This window comes from Camelus dromedarius, chromosome 15 (genome assembly GCF_036321535.1).
Source record: "Camelus dromedarius isolate mCamDro1 chromosome 15, mCamDro1.pat, whole genome shotgun sequence".
Classification (NCBI taxonomy): Eukaryota; Metazoa; Chordata; class Mammalia; order Artiodactyla; family Camelidae; genus Camelus; species Camelus dromedarius.
In genome coordinates this window covers 54,596,704-54,617,402 of record NC_087450.1, presented here as the reverse complement: position 1 = coordinate 54,617,402, position 20,699 = coordinate 54,596,704, and the positions used below count along the sequence as shown (strand labels likewise).

General features: G+C 40.5%; 1 long non-coding RNA gene across 2 annotated transcripts in view; it reads right to left on the bottom strand.

The window, feature by feature from the left end:
- The window catches only part of LOC116157362 (uncharacterized), a 271,892-nt gene that overhangs the window by 202,970 nt on the left and 48,223 nt on the right, over window positions 1–20,699 (bottom strand). Inside the window, exon 1 of one of the 2 annotated variants that reach the window (XR_010384271.1) lies at window positions 4,393–4,644. The exons of the other annotated variant lie outside the window; for it this stretch is intronic. This is a non-coding gene — a long non-coding RNA (uncharacterized LOC116157362). Of the gene's footprint in view, window positions 1–4,392; window positions 4,645–20,699 lie in introns of those variants that run through there. 2 annotated transcript variants of the gene reach the window in all.

Here is a 20,699-nt window from a genome sequence, read left to right as displayed (position 1 = left end):
TTAATCTACTCCCAAAGATTTTTCACACATTATCTCACTATATCCATCTGATTAGGGCATTTTTTTTTCTTTTACTTCTTTTCAAAGATGTTCTTAGGCTGCACTTGTCCCTTGAACTGATGGATGTGCCCCTTAAAGAAATGCAGGGAGAAGGCAGACGCAGAAGGCGAAGTCTCTTTTGGTAAAACACACACAAATAGATAATCAGATGCACAAGGAAAATTGTGTGGTAGGAAGGGTGTTGGCTGGGACATCAGTCCCCTGTGACTGGATCCCAAATTCAGCACTTGTTGGCTTAGACCAGTCAGACGCTCTGAACTTTCTTCAAAACTATGACATTATGACAACTGTGAAGATGTTTTTAAGCACTATGCACAGGTCAGGGATTACAACCGTCACGACAGCGTCCAGGATGGGCAGGGCTTGGAAACTTGGGCTTTATTCATCCCCACAAGACCCAGCATAAACTAGGCCCAGTAAGTGGTTTCCAACAAGTGATCAAATGCACAAATGATTTACATGCTGATCGGCCCAGAGGGGCCTGACTGGTGACTGGGAGAGAGTGTCTGGCAGGCAGGTGAGGGGAGCGCCCCCTCTTTGGAGAGCAGTTTCCCACGTCCTTGAGGCCCTCCACCCAGTTTGGAGGAGACAGAACTGATGCTCAGAGAGATGGCTAAGGGCTGTCCAGGACTGGTGATTGGAGGAGGTGTGATTTGAGTCCAGGTTAGTGTGACGCCAATTTTCTTGCTCATTCTCTGCATTTCACTGGATGCTGGAGTGAGGAATTTAGATTTATGGCCCTAACTTGGTCACTGGTCGTTTTTCTCCCACACTCTACTTATTACAGGATTTGGAGCTAGGCTTAAGCGTTCCCCAGGTTCCTCACGAACATTTCCTGATTTGATTCTTTCATCTCTACTGAAAACTCTCAGCTATTTGATGCAAATAATTTCACCTACTGTAGTTCCCTAAAAGGTCACCCTTGACCTCCAGGTCACTCCCTTCTACGCACTGAAGACTTCCGGGTCATTCTTCCCTCCACTTTTACTCCCACCTTCGTTCATGTGATTTCAAAATATGGGCAGATGATCAAACCAACACACTGGTCTCAACTTCTTGCCTCCATAACTCCGTTTCTACTTCATTCTCACTCACTCCCATCATGACACCTTTAGACTATGTCACTGTTGATAACAAACTTCTTCGAAAATTTCTATTTTAAGTCTCCCAATCTCCATCTACATATCTCCTCCCACCCCGCCCCCACCACACACAATACCTCCTTTACTAGCCTGACTCCGAAAGCTCCATGAGCCCAGCAAGATCTCAAAGCAGCTGACCTTATCACCTTTTCACTGTCCTTCTACGCCTCATGTCCTCCTGTCCCCTCACGTCTGGTTTTGATTTCTGATCCACCACTTCAGTTCTCTTCCATAAACTCTCAACCCTCTCGTACTTCTCTCTCTAGGTTTGGCAACACAACACGACAGCCCTGGTTAAACCCAACTCTCAGTCTACTTTATACTCACATTCAAACAGCTAAACAAAACTAGATTGGGAAAGAAAAAAAAAAAAAACATCCACATTCATGCTACTGGATCTCAATTTAAATGCATGATCACAAACTTCAAGTGAGCTTTCAGTGCAGCCCCAAACTCAAATACATTTCGTGGGTGCTCTCATTCTCCAAGGTCACTGTTTCATACCATATCCTTCCCTCTCAAACCTCAGAACTCGAGCCCTTTCTTTCACGCAGCTGCTGGCATTTACTTCTTATTTCACTAACAAACTGGAACCACCGCAAGAGGTTCTGCATTCTCCCGCCTCCAAATCTGTAAACCTACCCACTATCTGTACCTAATTATGACTTCACAGGATTCTGACAACTGGTATAGCGTGAGTGTTGATTCATCAGGATACACAGCAGCTTTAACAATCTGAACCATCACAACACAGCACCGAAATCGCACCCTAGTCTATGGCCATCTGCACCCCCTTCATTCCCGTGACAGTGGACACACTGTCCACACCGCTGCCTTCTCTTAGGCACTTGATCACATCCCGTTTCATCAACACAAGGATATTACTCCTGTGGTTCTCATTTTTTCTTCTACATCATCATATTTTTTGTCTTGGTTGTTTTATCCTCATCTGCATACAAGCATCCTGTAAGATCAACCAGTAAAAACCAACAACTTTGATTCCATGAACCTCCTGATTTTTCTGCTCTCCTTCCCAGGAGTTGTCTATTATAAGTGTCCTCAAGGGTTTTTGGGGTTTTTTTCCCTCTATTTCCCTTGAAACCATTTCTAGCAGATTTTTGTATCCATCACGTCACTGAGACAGCCATTGCCAATATTTCTGTACTGCTAAACTCAATGGTCAATTTTTAGCCACATTTGACATATTAGATCTCATCTTCCTTTTTGAGATATGTCTTCATTGACTTTCTGGACAAAATATTCTCTGGTCTATTTTTACCTAGTTGTCCAACTTGCTGCTGAATCCTTATCACCCTGCTCTCTAAATGCTGATGTGTTCGAGAGGTTTACTGTTCTTGACCTTCCATTTTCAACCTACTCACGTTCCTTAGGTGACCTCATTCAGAATCATGGCTTTAAATGCTATTTCTCCATATGCGGACAATTCCCACATTTGTATGTTCAACCACATTTCTCCTCTGAATTCAAAGACTCCCATATCAAACTATGGTCTCCACTTGCTTAGCTAGTTGTAATCCTAAAGCCATTTTGTTAAAAAAAAAAAAAAAAAAAGTCATTCAATTTCCCTTCCAAACTGGCTGCTCCCCTAATATTTCCCAGTTAAAGTGAAAAAAAAAAAAATCTCCATTCACGTACTGCTCAGCCTGACTCTATTTTTTCTCTCACTCTCTACATCTAATTCATCAACAAATCCCAGTGGAGCTATCATTAAAATACATCCAAATTCTACAACTTCTCACCCTTCTGTAACTCTATATAACTGCACTCCTAGGCCAGGGAGCTTTCGCATTCTACCTGGAATCCTGCAGTAGACTCCTAACTGTCCCAGCCTCGCCCCCAACACTCTGTCATCACCTAACAGTCATCTTATTTGACATTATTTTTAAATCACAAAGCTGATGGTATTTCTCTTCTGCTCAGAATCCCGCCCAAGTTTTCTCATCATACTTGGTATAAAACCCAAAGTCCTTACCTTCATGTCCCGGCCACTGGCTACCTGTCTTAGCTCTGTAAGTCCAGAACTTGCCTTCAAAGAGCTTGCAGTCTGCTGCTTTTTTTTTTTAACTGAAGTATGGTCAGTTTGCAATGTGTGTCAATTTCTGGTGTACAGCATAATGTTTCACTCATACATATACAAACATATATTCATTTTCACATTCTTTCCCATTATAGGCTACTACAAGATGTTGAATACATTTCCCTGCGCTCTACAGAAGAAACTTGTTGTTCATCTATTTTACATATAGTAGTTAGTATCTGCAAATCTCGAACTCACAATTTATCCCTTCCTACCTCCTTCCCCGACCCCGACAGTAACCATAAGTTTGATTTCTATGTCTGTGAGTCTGTTTCTGTTTTATAAATAAGTTCATTTGTGTCATTTTTTTAAGATTCCACATACAAGTGATATCATATGGCATTTTTCTTTTTCTTTCTGGTTTACTTCACTTAGTATAGTCTCTTCAGCAAATGGTGTTGGGAAAACAGGACAGCCTCACGTAAATCAATGAAGTTAGAACACTCCCTCACACCATATGCAAAAATAGACTCAAAATGGCTTAAAGATTTAAACATAAGACACTACAAACCCCATAGAAGAAATCATAGGCAAAACATTTTCTCTGACACATACCTTAGCAATGTTCTCCTAGGGCAGTCTACCCAGGCAATAGAAATAAAAGCAAAAATAAACAAATGGGACCTAGTTAAACTTACAAGCTTTTGCACAACAAAGGAAACTATAAACAAAACAAAAAGACAACCAATGGGATGGGAGAACATATTTGCAAATCATGCAACTGACAAGGGCTTAAATTTCCAGAATATACAAACAGCTCATACAACTTAATAACAAAAACAAACAACCCAATCCAAAAATGAGCAGAAGACCTAAACAAGCAATTCTCCAAGGAAGACATACAAATGGCCAATAGGCACATGAAAAAATGCTCAATGTCACTAATTATCAGAGGAATGCAAATCAATACTACAGTGAGGTATCACCTCACACCAGTCAGAATGGCCATCATTCAAAAGTCCATGAATGATAAATGCTGGAGAGGGTCTGGAGAAAAGGGAACCCTCCTACACTGCTGGTGGGAATGTAGTTTGGTGCAGCCACTGTGGAAAACAATATAGAAATTCCTTAAAAAACTAAAAATAGACTTACCTTGTGATCCTGTTGCTTATTTTGATCAAACAGTACTTTGGAAGCTTCCTCAACCCCTAACCTATGGGCAATGCAAGTCATTTCTTTCTCTGCAGTTCTGTATATAACAGACACAACCTTTCACTCCCAGATAAGCATGGAAATAACCATCACATCTCTAGGAGTATTCCCATGAACGACTCAAGTCTCTTCCCCCAGAAAAATCCATTGTCCTCCACTTGAGATTTTCACAGCCTCATCTACTGTCCTTAGCCTATCCCTACCCATTAGCTGCCTGAGAATTCTAGGGTTTACTCAGCCCGAAGGGAGAAAGGGGGTGGGGCAGCAACGCCTTCCCTCTCATTGGACCCTGGACTCCTTGAGAAATTTGCTTTGTTTTCTTTTTAACCTCCCCTCTCCCTGCCTAAACTAGCTCTCCTTACCAGCAAGGGAGACAGTTTTTATTAAGCTTCTTAATAAGAAACAAACAGAAATCACAAGTTTTTCTTACCGCTACCCCAAGGCAAGTTTTGGTTATTTATCTCAATGAAGAGTATAAATTAGTGGGGCCAAAAAAAATCAATTTCTCTAGATAAGATTGTATCACATATCACAGATATTCAATATGTTTGTTCACAAGACTGTCTCTCCTGTTAAAGGACACCATCCTTGAGAAGAGTAGTGTTTCTTATCACAGAACCCTACTCATTGTAAGATTTAGAATGAATATATACTAAGCATTAAAATCAGCAGAACTGAGTATTTGTTTTAAATAAATAGACTGATAAGTAGCTGTAGCCAAGCAAGTTTCAAGAGGCACTGATAGGCAGAGCTCTATTTTGTTATAGGAAATGTAACTTGTTGATTAAGCACAGAGTTCCAGGTTTGCTCCCACTTCCCCTTTAAAATGTATTTAAAAGAATTCATCTTTCTCTGATTATTAAAAGGAAATTGAGCAGATTCCATGCTTTTTCTTGCTTGCCCATAGGTGACAGACTCTCTCACTTTAAATCCCAAACCCATCTTCATTCAGAAATTAGAATGCACCCAGTTCAAGATATTAACCAAAGGTTGGATTTTCCTCCCTCCTCCCCCCAGCTCGGACCTATGGTTGCCTCCCTTTAAGGAAGGGAGTGTGACGGGGGCTGGCTCTTTTCCCACTCATCTTGTTCTTTACTCATACTTTAGCTACATCCTCCAATTTGCCAGAGTGAAATCTGGTAGAGGAAGAAGAAATAGATGAGAGGAAAAGTTGTACTTGACAGATGACTTCCCCTTCCTGGTCTGGCTGATCACTAAGATCAATCTTCCCTTTTTAACAGGTAATCTGGTGGCGGAGAACTCTGTCCAGACCACTCTTCAATCTGGACAGAGCAAGTTCATTCTCAGCTCCCCAGACACTGGCATTCATCTCTTGCTGGAAACACTCTGGCTCTCTAGGGTGGTTTATGCGACAGGAACCAAAAGGACCCACAATGGCTTCCTTGCTCATGTCACCGTAACTGATTCATAGGAAACATTCACACAGCTATTGCTCTGACACTCTGGAGTACAAAACAACCTCCATTATCCTACTGCTGAAGGCTACTTGAGCTTTCTCTGTCCTTCGATGTCTCAACTGCAGGGAATTCTTTCAAACTCTCCAAGTGGTCCAATGGTTGCACCCCCACATCCCTACAAACACACACATGCAAGCACACACACACACAGCTGGATGTCAAGGAGATTTCTTCCTTTGCCTTCCCCTTTGGTATGGAGAGGGTAGAGACTCCCAGCACAGCAACTTCTCTTTCTCCAGAAAATGTCATATATCTTTACTCTTTCATCGCAATGATTCCCTTCCCCACTTCTTTTTGATTTGGGACATGCCAAGTCATTTATAATGTCTATTGGGCATTGTGAATGTTAGCTTGTTGGGTGCTGGTTTTGTGCCAGTTGCATGACTTAGGATAAGACAGCCTTTCAAGGCTGGTTTGTAAGCTTGTTAGGCTGTGTCTAAAGCAGATTCTAGTCTAAACCTGAGTAATTTGGGCTGTACTAAGTACTCAGGCTATGTCCTTCCCAGGACTTTACCCACTTCTCTGTTTTATGAGGTCTCTTCCCCTAAACTGGTAGGAATGCAGATTATTGCCAGGCCTCCGTGAGCTCTGGGAATTGTTCAGCCTTGTGGAGTCTTACGCCATGAATGTACGCATCAATATTCAGGCAGAGATTCAAGGGGACGCCTCTGCAGATCTTTTCAGTTCCCTTCGTCCCGGTACTTGGCCTCTAGAATTCCAGCTGCCTAGGGACTCTGTCTGGGCTCCCCTTTGGGACCTGGAAACTGCCTCCAGGCAGAAAATTGGGTGGTCATGGGGCTCACTGCACTTGTTTCCCTGCTCTCAGAGATCACACAGTCTTGTCCAGCCTGCTGTCCAAAGCCTTAAAACTATTGTTTCATTTATTTTGAGCAATCCTCATTACTTGCATTGGGAGAGCAATTCCCAGCCTGGTCTCCTTCATGGGCAGGAGTGGGAGCCATTCTGACTTCTTTTCATACGTCATCTCATTAACTGATAAACCCAGGCGTCCAAGAACCAGTTCTCAACCATTTCTTGTATAACCTCTTCAATCGTGATTTGGCTTTGGCATTGTGTTTTATCTTGCTGTCTCTGGGGAAATTTTAATTTTTATCTCCTCTTAATAAAAGCACTGAAGCCAGTGGTATGGAAAAAGTCCATTTATTCACCTAATAGATCTGGAGTTAAATTTGCTTTTTACTATATACTTGCTTTACAGTCTTGGGCACATCACTGCTCTGTGTCTCAGATTCCCTACAAGAAAGTGTGGATAATCATTTCTGCCCCACCCATCACATAAGGATTAGCTATAGATCGAATGAAAGAATAGCACTTAGGAAGGGGTGATTCTTTAAACTGAGGAAAGTAGGAAGGGAATGTAACCACCTGTAGGCTCCCCGCTCCCAACATCAGTAACGTACAGTAATTAACATGCAGTGTTCAATGCAGACCATGTAACTGCCTCCTTAGCAAGTGGTGGCATTAGCCCCACGTTTGCTTTCTTACTCTTGATGTAGCAGTTGAGGATGTGAAGGCTTAAGCAATTTGCTCTATTTTACAGAGCTACTAAGGAGGAGAGCTGGAATCTGAACCCTGTATCACTGCTTGGCTTTAAAACGTATCTTTCTTGGACGTAAAATGTTTCCTTTCCTTTGCCTTCAAATGATGTCTCTTCTAGTCTTCTGTGGACTGACTGGCTTGCCTACCACGGGATGTGTACTGTCTATCAGTAAGAATGCTGAGAAATACGCTGCTGTTTCTTCTGTGTTTCACCTTTAACATGGCTGTTGTCAGAATTTCTTCATCTTGCAGAAACACTAGTTTATAAATTACAGCTGTGCCAATCCACAACTCTTATTAGATTCCCTAGCAGGGAATCTTGAAAGATTTTTTGCTTATCTTAAGTTACAAGACCTCTGCAGATCTTTTCTTGGCATGGAAACTATCAACTCAGTGGCCAACCTCTCACCAGCTAGTCAAACTCATACCCTCTGTTTGCAATTCCTTTCTATGCCAGGGTAGTGAGGTTAGTGAGAAAAGTTGAAAACCAGGTAAAATGAGGACTAGACAAATTCAGGAACTTAAAGCAAGACCCAGGGTTGACTATTAGTTCTGCCGCCTAATATGCGAGGAGTCCCTGCCATAGGGAATAGAAACCAGCTGTCCCATAGGAAGACAAGAAGTAGAAAAAGGATGCCTGGTAGAATTGAAGGGGAGTACATTTCAACTCAGTAAAGGGAAGAACGTTCTAAGAAGATGAGCAAGAACAGAATGAGCTACTTTGGAAACCATAGGTTCTTTCTTATTGGATAACGAGTTGGGGGTTGAATGACCACCTTGTGGAGGATTTGAATACAAGGAGATATTCTTCACTTTGGACCTACAGACCCCTCGGGTGGTCCAGCATGGGGTCCAAGAGGCTAGTGAAAAACCTTAAAATTGTGTTATGAATGCAAATGTCCATTTTTTTAGGGGAGAGGGCTTACAGCTCTCTTTAGATCATCTAAAATCTCCAAGACTTAAGACGAGACAATTAAGTCTATGAAACCCAGAGATAACTCAATCTACTTCATTTCTCAGAGGAGATTTCTACTTTGGAAGAGAGATCAGATTGTTTGATTTCTGATGTCCTTCATACTTTAACATTCTGCTTTCAAATTAACCATGAGAGGAACCACACAAGTCTTTAGAAAATATACACTATAGTTCAGATCTACAGCAAAAAAAAAAATGATAGTAAACAGAAAAATTTAAACGATGCCTTGGCCAATTCCTTAATTCATTTATAATACATCAAGGTGTTTTCTCCCAGATAGAAGAACAAAATTAAGGTCTGCTTTTGGCCATTGTCCAAAACATCCCATCACTCAAGAACCCAGTTTCGAAAAAGTCAGCCAGAGGGACAATATCCTAGAATTAAAGGATCTAACTAGAAAGAGTCCCAATTAATAGTTCCCATGTGGAAGAATAGGGACCTTGGAATACAAGAAAGTATTTAGGAAACACAGCATCAAATTTTAAAATATCTGAAAATATTAGAACAAATTCCAATTGAGAATCCAAAACCGAAAGCACACAAACTATTTCCACTGTTGGAACACTTCAGAGCTCTTGTCAAATTGGAGTTTTCAGTATTTCCTCCTCTTCATCACACATCTCTGCTCACCCCAGCCCTCCTCTCCCCATCCCTTTCTTTGCCTGGAGACAGTTTTCTCAAGGATTTGGATGGGACGGCAAGTGCACCTGCTGGTCCTACCTGCAGAATCAGGACCTTTAAGCCCATTCATGGAATTTACATGACAAAAGTGGAAGTAGATTTCCAGAGCTTCCAGCTTGTGCAGCATAAGATTTAAAAATATGCCCTGTACATTTCAGCTCCTCATTTTAAAAAATTTACATTTAAAAAAAAAACTTCACTTCTATTCACCCAGGAGGATGACTCACTTCCCTAAGTTCTTCATTTTTTAAAGCTTTTGAATCCCAGTCATGATAAGAGTGCTCTATCACAAGCTATCTTAAGTACCTTGGTTTTTTGCTTTTTGTTGTTGCTGGGGTTTTTTTGCCCAAAATATCTAGGAGTCTCACAGAAATGTATAATCTAATATAAAAAGGGAGATGTTGAATAATAAAATTAAAAATATTATTTCACCAAGTTTTCCTTTAACAAGATAAACACACAATTTTTTAAATGAAATTCTATGTGAGATTTGGAAATTGAGATTTCAGAATCAGGATCTAGAATCTGAGGTCAAATAGTATTGGACTTTTCCAAGGTACAACTAGAAAAAAGTAGGTGGAATTGAATAGGAGTAAAGAAAAATAAGTTTAAAAGGTAAAAAGTTTCTCCCTTAATTAGTCAACTTCAACCACTTAATGACTGAACAATATTTTTATGAAATTAAGATGCAGAAAATCACCCAACCATAACTGACACTTCAGTCATAGAAGAGAACCTAAAATAATTTAATGAAATTGGGCACTCAGCAGTTCTACTTTAATGTAAGAATAGGGATAACACACAGTTTGTTCAGATCTCATATGCTAAACTTATGTGCAAGAAGAGAAACATAAGAGTCTTGAGGTATTAAGACTCAAAAGAGGCAAGAATAAAATTAGGTACCCAGGAGAACAACACAAAGAACAAATTTTCCTATCAACTTTTACTTCCAGGAAGGAACATCTCTCCAAAGGAGACAGACAGATGGCCAAAAAGCACATGAAAAGATGCTCAACATCGCTAATTGTTAGAGAAATGCAAGGCAAAACTACAATAAGATATCACCTCACACCAGTCAGAATGGCCATCATTAAAAAGTCTACAAATGATAAATGCTGGAGAGGGTGTGGAGAGAAAGGAACCCTCCTACACTCTTGGTGGAAATATAAATCGATACAGTCACTGTGGAGGACAGTATGGAGGTTCCTAAAAAAACTAAAAATTGACTTACCATATGATCCAGAGAAAAATATAATTCAAAGAGACACATGCACCCCAATGTTCACAGCAGCACTATTTACAATAGACAAGACATGGAAACAACCCAAATGTCTGTTAACGGATGACTGGATTAAAAAATATGTGAGATACACACACACACACACACACACACACACAATGGAATACTAATCAGTCACAAAAAATAAAGTAAAACAATGCCATTTTCAGCAACATGGATGGACCTAGAAATCATCATTCTAAGTGAAGTAAGCCAGAAAGAGAAAGAAAAATACCATTTGATATCACTCATATGTGGAATCTAAAAAAAATTCTCATATCATTACAGATTTTCTGATTCCACCTAGAAAAGAGTTGGTAGAACCAGATAGAAGTAAAGAAAATATGAATTAGTCATTTTATACTACCAGAAAGTAGATAAGAACTAAGGACCAAGTCAGGAGTCTAGTCACTCATTGCTGTGTGTACTTGGCTAAATTCTTTCCTCTCCAGTTACTTCATTTTTGCTCCCTGAACTGAACTGGTTATTTGGGAGCACCCACTCTCATGGAAATGGACATCCCTAGGTCACTAGGTTCTCAGTCCTACCCTGACCTTGTTTCATTCTTGACCCAAAAAAAGCCTCAGATTTTATAAATGAATCAGTCAAGATTCTTTTTTTTTTTAACACGATCATTTCTATATCTCGACCTCTCAACTAAAAGAAGTGATTTTCATGTTAAAATACACCATAATGGTTTTGTTTCTTTGACAAAGGAATCCTAGTGCATGGGGGTATGAGGGAGGAGGGGGACAGGGGTTAGATACTGGTAAGGTGCCATGTTTCGGTGAATAAATCTGATCTGGAAAGTGAAATGAACACTTGGAGCTTTGTATGTGGAAAGGATTGTGTGTGGGAGGGGGAAGGAGGGTCCCACAGCAGGCACACAGCGGTCTGGCCACCAACTTGGGGATCTGATGCCAGAAACCAGCAACAGCCTGAACACCGTCATGGGAACCAGGATGCGCAGCTTCTGCCCAAACCTCAAGCCTCTGAAGCCAAGGGCTCAAAAATCTCAAGCTCAACCCCTGGCCTCTGAGAACAGAGAATGCCCCGGAGGCCCGAGGTCAGCGACACGTCCCCTGCAGCTCTGCAGGCTGGCAGTGGCAGAGGTTGGCTATTGAAGCTACTCCTGCCTCAGCTGTTTGAATATTTTCTACCAGCCAGCTCCATCCACACACTGCTTAGCCCTTGAGGGCAGATCTGTGAGCAGGGCTAGAGGGCCAACTAGGATTGGAAAGGCTTTGGAAGCATTTGATCTTGGCCTTGAAGGATGGGAAATCCTTTTTTGATAGAGAGAGGAGAAGAAGGTCTTTCCAGGCAAAGTCAAAATGCATATGTGGTGACAGAGATGATGGCACGGGAGGCAAATTAGAAAAAGAAAGTAAAGCCGTTTTGCTGTAGAACAGAGCTCTCGTGTGGGAACTGTAGAAAACGTCGCTGAGAAGTCACAGTGTGAGGAAGCTTTCAGCCATGAAGCCTGTGTTTCTTGTTAGAAGCAATAGGGAGCCACTGATTGTTCAGGAATAGCCCAAGGTCAGTCTTAGTTTCCTATGGCCGCTGTAACAAATTCTCACGGAGTGAGTGACTTAAACAATACACCGCATTATTTATTATCTTACAGTTCTGGAAGCCAGAAGCCTCACTAAATCAAGGAGTTGGCAGGGCTTCATTCCTTCCGGAAGTTCCAGAGAAGTCATTTCCCTGGTTTCTCCAGCTTCTAGAGGCTGCCTGCTTTCCCTGACACATGCTAACCTCCACCTTCAAAGTCAGCTTACTTCCTCGCATTTCCTTGGGGGATCTGACCCTCCTGACTCCCTCTTTCCCATATTATTGTGATTATACGGGGCCTGTCCAGATTACCCGAATCTCCCCATCCCAAAATCCTTACCTTAATCCCACCTGCAAAGCCCCTTTACAGAGAGTGAGTACAGCTCAGTGGTAGAGGGCATGTTTAGCATGAGGTCCTGGATTCAATCCCTGGTACCTCCATTAAGAAAAAAAAAAAAAAAAGAAGAAGAAAAGAAGAAGAAGAAGAAAAAGAATGCAAAGTCCCTTTTGCTTTGTGAGGTAACATGTTCCAGGAGCTATCACAACCGATTATGCTTAGCCAATTAAACGGAGCTAAAACGACAATAGAAAACATTTGTTCAATAAATAGTATTATGGACAAGGCAGTATTCTAAGTATTTCACATACATTAGCTCCTTTAATCTTCACAGCAAACTGTTGAGGAACCTGAGACACAGAGAGGTTAAGTAGTCTGGCCAACGTCACACAGCTGGGAAGGAGCAGGTGAGGGATGTAAACTCAGGTCATCTGGTGCCAGAAGCCACAACTGAAGCCACCCCCACCCCAGTGTCACTTCTGAAGTCATATGGAAGACACCCAGCGAATTGTTTGAGGAAGACTCTTCGCTCCAATATTACTTCTTGTCCTGTTACATGTTTGTGATACTGCAGTTTATAATAAGAAATATGCACTTGGCTTAGAGCTTCTAAAACCCCTGAAATTTCCTAAGTGGTAAGAGCAATAAAGGTGTCTTGATACTCATAACAAACTCCTTTTTAACCATATCTGAGTTTATGTGAAGGCGGTGATTTCTGTCCTGTACCAGACGGTGAGGACTGGTTGCCAGGGGAACCGAGCATGTGATTGGAGGGTTGGAACTTTTAGTCCCACCCCTGACCTCCCGGGCGGAGAGAGGGACTGGAGGTTGAGTTCAATCACCAGTGGCCGATGATTCAATCAATCATACCTATGTAATGAAGCCTCCATAAAAATCCGAAAAGGATGGGGTTCTGAGAGCCTCTGGCTTGGAGATTTGGGAAGCTCCCCACCCCTTCCCACATATCTTGCCACAAGCATCTTTTCCACTTATCTGTTCCTGAGTTGTATCTTTTAAAATAAACAGGCAGTCGTGTAAGTAAAATGTTTCTTTGAGTTTTGTGAGCCACTTCAGTAAATTAATCAGACCAGAGGAGGGGGTCATGGGAACCTCTGATTTACAGCCAGTCCCTCAGCGGCACAGGTGACAAAGTGGATTTGCTATTGGTACCTGAAGGGGAAGGAGATGGGAGGGGGGAGACAGTCTTGTAAGACTGAACCCCTAACCTGTAAGATCTGACGCTGTCTCCAGGAAGATAGTATCAGGATGGAGTTAACTGCTTAGTGATATAGGGAAAAAACCCACACTTGGCACTTGTGTTATCCAAATTGTAATAGTTAAACCTCTGCCTTTACTACTAGGAAGAAATTATTTCAACAAAATGTCGAGTTACAATACCCCAGTCTAAGCACATCCTTTGAGTAGTGTTTGCTCACATCAATGTCCTCAGCCCACCACGATGTTATCACAGAACAGGAAGCTAATACCTGTCTCACAGCCTATTAGGTTTTGAAGCTCTGGTCTAATAATTGTTTACTCAAGCTGCGATATAGCTTAAAGAATCTATTTCCAGGGAAATGGTACCTAATTGCATCCTATTTTGTGTCCCCCAAAACTGGAGAATGGAAGAAGGGTCTTGATGGTTTCCTCTGAAAACTTGATTTCCTTACATTTAGGGATGGTTTTGATATAAATTGACTTCCTGCAGTTGCTAATGTCTGTTAAATACAGTGGATTCTGGAAGGAAATGAAAAGGCAAAGAAAGTAGCCCAGAAGAAAATTCACAACGAGCTGCTGATAAGATACACAGGGTGTTTCTGAGAGAATCTTTAGAGTTGGCAGAATTAAATTATTGCTCTGGGTATCTATTTTTTAAGGAAAATGTGTATTTGCCTAATCCAATTTCAGCATAATTCATATCCCTGTAACACTCCGAGAACACTGGCATATGGTTACATGAGATATAAATTGGGAGTATGATTAAAAATCACTGGTGTTTCGATTTCAATTATATTTCACAAAATAGACTCCAGGGAAGAATTGCACAAGCAAGACCACAATCCACTGCAAGATAGGGGTGGAGAAAAATCTACACACACACGCACACTCATGCACGCACACACACACAGCCCTCTGCAGATCTGAGCAGGCATCATATTCCCCAGATGAATTCCCAACCCTCCTCTCGGCAGCCAGCCAGCTCTGCTTGGTCTGACTTGACGCCAGAGTCCAAAGGTTGGCAGAAGCCATCTGTGATGCCTAAACCAAAGAACAGCCCAGGCTTCCAGAACTCTGGAATCAGAGCTGGGATCAAATCACAATTACCACTGTTTGACCTTGAGCAATCTAATCTTTCTTCAAAATGACCTTGAAGACTCATTATGCAGACCAACTGAGAAAGTTTTCCAAATTTCTGGCCATGTAGTAGGCGAAAAATATAATGTATTTAAGTCAGAAGAACTTTGCTTCAAACTGAGATCAGGTATCTTGTTTTATTCATCTTTGTATCCCCAGAGCCTGGCAGGATTTCTGGCACATACTCAACATATTTGCGGAATTGAAAATAAAGATTCAGGCTTTCCCTTTTTCTAGTCCTAACCCCTCTTTAACTCTTCATGGGACCATTATTCCCAAGTCATAGAAAAAGGGAAAGGTGAAAAGGAATCATTTTCATTAAAGTAAGATTTTAAAAGCAAAAATAAATTCTTCCCTCCCTAATCTTGACAGATGGGAATTTCAAGTTCTTCATTTTATTTTAAGGAGCTAATAAGGAGTTCATAAATCTCAATTACTTTTGTGAAGTTAAAAGCAGCCGCAGGTCTGCTAAGCATGATTCCAATCTCTGATCAGCCCTGGTACCTTTATTAAAACCCTGGAGGAGGAGAAGGGCCAAGTCATGTTTCAACCTTGAGCTGACATTACAGCAGTGAAATTTCCTTCTCATTGTGGTCAGAGCGAAGGAGGAGCACAGATCAGGCCAGGTCACCTGCAAGATGCCACGTTACATTAAATTACATATTGCCAGCAGCTTTAGAGTTGGCCTCAGTCGAGTTCCTAGAATTGGCCAATTTCCATGCATAATCAATAAAGGGATCAATTAATACATATTTATGCCCTTAAAACTTCCTGTCTTTTCCCTCCCAGCCACCTATGCTCTCAAAAATATATTATATATAAAATATATTTTTGTAATTGTATAATATTATATATAGGCTTTTTTTTTTTTTTTTTTTTTTTTTTAGTTTTCCAGATTAAAATAAAATAGAACCCTTTCTCTCCATCACTCCTTGCACTATGTTTGCCTCGCCTACATAACAAAGTACCCCAGCCTGGGTTGCTGAAGTGTTTATTTTCTCACAATTCTGGAGGCTAGAAGCCTGGTGTTGGCAGGACTGGTGTCTTCTGAAGCCTCTCATCCTGGCTTGCAGGTGGCCCCCTTCTCACTGTGTCTTCACACAGGCTTCCCTCTCGGTATCTGAGTCCTAAGTTTCTTTTCTTGTAGGGACGCCAACCATATTGGGTTAGGACCGACCCTGATGGTCTCATTTTAACTAATTTATCTCCATAAAGACTCTAACTCCAAATACAGTCACATACTGAGGTCCTGGGGTTAGGACTTTAACCTGTGAATTTTCACGGGACACGATTCAGCCCTTCGCACCGCCATAAGGCTCAGTCAGCCCCTAGGTCCAACTGACGTTACTTCCCCAGTGACTGACGTCTGTCCATCTCTAACTGGTCTACCCTATACCTACCTTTCAGGACCCATTTCAGAGTTGATTAATCCCTCCTTCCCCTAGGGAGCTCAGGCTGGTTTTTTTTTTTTTTTAAACCTCAGTACTTTTCCTTCCCAAATCTCTCCTACACAATATTATTCATAAAATTATATGTCCCCCTCCACTCCAAATCCCAGGCTCTTCTCTAGTCCTCAGTAGTATTGAGCTTTCTGTCCTCTGTTCTGCTTCATCACATGGTTCACTCTGAACTGCAGTTATTTGCATCCAAGAGGCAGGGTGGTGTAGTGGAAAGAGCAGGCATTCGAGAGCCAGGCGGTCATCCTTAGAAGCACAGCTCTGCCACCCACTAGCTGTGCAAATTTGGGCAAGTCACTAAACGTCTCTGAAACTCAGTTTCCTTATCCATAAGAATGGTACAGCAATGCCCATCTCATAAGGTTACTTTGAGGATAAAAATAAATACATTAAGTGTACTAAAATGTCTAGCACATAGCAGATACTCAAACATACTCGTTGCTACAATTGTTATCATCTTCTTCTCTTCTTACTATTATTATTGCTATGGTGTTTCTACCACTTCCTACTGGACTGTTAGCTCTCTGAGCACAAGGACTAGAACTTGATCACTTTTCCATGCCCTCCAGCAACAAGACCAATGATTTTCACACTTTGGTGATCAACAAATACTCATTAAATTTATCTTGAGCCTTCTTCCAAGACCCCCCACTGTCCAGAATGTGTTGCTTGGCACCATACAGAAGATATTAACCTTGATAATTGCGATGATGATCAAAATAACTCACAAGATTGCTTGGGGAATTAAGTAGAATAATCTCTATAAATTATAAAGCACTATATAAATGTTAGCAATTCTTTGTGGGGGAAAGCTACACAAAAAAGATCTTAAAACGTGGAACTGCTTCATGGTAAGCTGGGAAGAAGGTAAGTATTTGAAGGTGAGGTACAGTCGAGCACCTGAGTGGAGGTCTCTGTAAATGCCACATACGGAGACATATGTCTAATTGGCACACAGGTGGTGTGACACACAGGTGGTGGCCCAGCGAGTGGGCCAGTGGTGTACGAGGCAGAGAAAAGCAGGGACTCACTCCCCTCCAAGATGAGGGATGAGAGGATCTGTGATGAATTTAATACAAAAAGAATCCATGCAGATGACAGGGGTGAACATTCTGGTCTGTGGCTGAGAACCCACAGGAATTCATTTTGAGTGGCAGGTAAGCAAGGAACAGGGAATCCAAACTATAAGGTTGAGACAATGAAGGTATCAAAAACAAACTCATTAGAATAGTCCCCCCTTATCCATGAGAGATACGTACAAAGACCCCCAGTGGATGCCTGATACCGTGGATAGTAATGGACCCTATATATACCCTGGTTTTTCCTATACTAACAGAAGGGTAGTGTATACCGTTTGGATATGCTGGACTAAAGGATGATTCACATCCTGGTGGGACAGAGTAGGAAGGTGTGAGATGTCATCATGCTACTCAGAAATACATGCATTTTAAAACTTCTGCATTGTTTGTTTCTGTGATTTTCCATTTAATATTTTTGGACTGTGGATAAGGGGGAATGGTGGAAAAGATAACTCAAACTGCAGAAAGCGAACCTACAGATAAGGGGGGGTGGCTACTGTAATTAATTAAAACTGATTAATTAATTAAGATATTTATTAACTATAACGCTAACTCCCATTGTAACAGAAATGAGGGTACAGATCTCCTACTTTCAAAATCTAGGGGAGGAAACAAATATTTAAGCAAAAATATTTAAACAAACAAGTGTAGTAAAACTTTCTGGATGCTGTGATAAAATTCTGCGTGGGGTGGAGTCGGGGCATGGAGACGCGAGGATTCAGGGACACCTGGGAGGAACAGCACACACGTCATAGAGATAATGATCCCTGCGCTGAGTCCTGGAGACTCTGCTTTGTGGGGAAGAGGACACACAGGCTCGGGAGTAGCAGGAACGCAGGTGGCATGTTAATTGCAACAGTTTGATTTAGGTGAATTAGGCAGATGCAGTGGGAGGTGAGGTTGAACTGACTGGCAGAGATGTGATCATGGAGAGAGTTTTATAACAAGAAACAGAGGTGGGGTTTTCACCAGTGGGTTACGAGGAAACACTGAAGGACTTTCATCAGGAGAACACCATGAAGAGATTTGTGTTTTAGGAAGATTACAGTGAAATGGAGGCAATATATCCTAAATTCTATTTTGATAAACTAATACAGCAACAGATATTTAGAACATTTTTGAGTCCTTTAAGCATCCAGTACAATGCTAGGTATTATGCAAGTCAAAGAAGATGTATCTACAAAATGGTTTTTTGGAGGCCATTAAAGGCTGGACAAATCAGGTAAAGCTCCACAAGGGAAGGAAGAATTGAGCTGGGTGGTGAAGAAACTAGATATTTAACCTCGCTAAATCTGATTTCTTGTCTGTAAAATGCAGATGGTCATACAGCCCACGTCATGCGACTGTTGGGGTAAACGGCCAAATGTGTATAAAAAAATAACCACAGTGCCTAGCACATAGTTCAAAAAGATAGTTTGAGTCCAATCAAGTTAACTTCCAGCTACAACCACTGAAAAAAATTAATATTCTTCTGAAGACTAGGATAGAGTCCAGAATTTCATAACATAAAAATCACAGTGCTTTGGATATAATCTAAAATACTTGACAGACAAAGGAATTGGAAAAATGTGACCCATTCCCCAGAGGAGGGGTTAGAAACTTGTCTGTGAACCAAATCTAGTCCTTGGCCTGTTTTTGTATGGCCCGGTAGCCGAGAATGGTTTTAACCATTAGTTTGTTGAAGAAGGAAAAGGGAAAAAGGAGAAGAATGTATGACAGAGGCTGTATGAGACCCATAGACCCTAAATCCTTTACCGTCTAGCCCTTCCCAAAAACAGTTTGCTGATTCCTGCTTTAGAGGAAAGAATCAATGGTGAGTAACCGCCGAATGACACAGATGTTAGAATTAGCCGACAAGGATTTTGAAGCATTTATTATAATTATGCTCATTAGCAAAAAAGGAAATAATGCACATAAGAAATGAATTGACAAGACATACTAGCCAAGAAGAAACCACTAAAAAACTGAAAATTCTAGAACTAACAAAGGCATTATTTGAAGTAAAAAAAAAAATTGCACAAGATGGGTTTAACAGAACAGAAAAGGACAGAGTCATTAAACTTGAAGGTAGATCAATAGAAACTATCCAACATAAAGCAGAGAGGGAAAAAAAAAGATGAGGAAATAAATTAATAGGTCCCCAAGGGACCAATGGGACAATATCATAAATTCTAACAACAGGAAAATAGAATTCCAAAGGATTAGAGAGAGAACGTCACAAATGGGGAGAAACAGGAGGAGAAATAATGACTAAAAATACTGAAATTTGAGGAAGATATAAATTCATAGATTTAAGGAGCTCAATGAATCCACACAGGAAGTAAAACATGCCTGTGAGCATTACAGTACACTAGTAAAAATGAGAAAATTAGAACATCTTGGAAGTAGCCAGAGAAGAAAAAGACTAACTATATTTTTATATATAACATATAATATACATCATATATGTGACCATAAAACTAGATACTATATCCTATTAGCTATAGGGAAATAATGATTAAATGATTACTGACTTCTTCTTTCAAACAATGGATGAAAGAAAAGACTGCAACACAATCATTAAAGAACAGAAACAAGAGAAATGTTTTACCCACAAATCTATATCTAAACAAAATTCCCTTTAAGAATAAAGTCGAAATAAACACCTGTTCAGTTAAATGAAAACATCAACAACAAAATACATGAGACTATTTAAGGAAAAAAAATATTGCATTTGTCTTAGAGGGGTGATACCTTATACATGTGTACCACACATGAAGATTCTACCATAAAGAACAAGGGTCAGTTGACCTCTGTAGTTTCAAGTTTTCTACATCTTATGTGAAATGGTACAATGCTAACTCTAAGCAGACTGTGCAGTGTTAAGGGTGTATAAAGTAATCCATAGAAAAGCCACTATACACACACACACACACACACATACATACACACACACACACACATATACATACCTTCAATAGGTAGAATAGAATGTAATTATAATATATAATCCAAATAAAGAATGGAAAGAATAACAGAACAACAACAAAAACCAGAAGGAACAAATAGGAAACAAATAGTAAAATAATAATCCAACCATATCAACATTAAACTCCAAATAAGACAGAGACTATAAAAACTGATCAAATACAAGATGTAAATATATGCTATTTACAAGGCACACATGTCAAATATAAAAACACAGATGAGTTGAAAGTAAACGGGATGCAAACGGATATACTACGCTAATAGTAAATGTAAGGCTATGTATATGTTACTACTATTGATATTATCAAGACAAAGAGCAGCATTAGAAATTAAGACAAACTTTGCATAATGATTAAATAATCAATCCATTAGAAAGATGTAATAGTCACCCATGTGTATGTGCCTAACACAGAGCTTCAATGTAAAGGTTCACGAAGCATTAAATGATGGATTTGAAGAGAAAAATGGAAAATTACACCATCACAGTTGGAGATTTAAAAACATTTTCTCAAAAATTGATACAACAA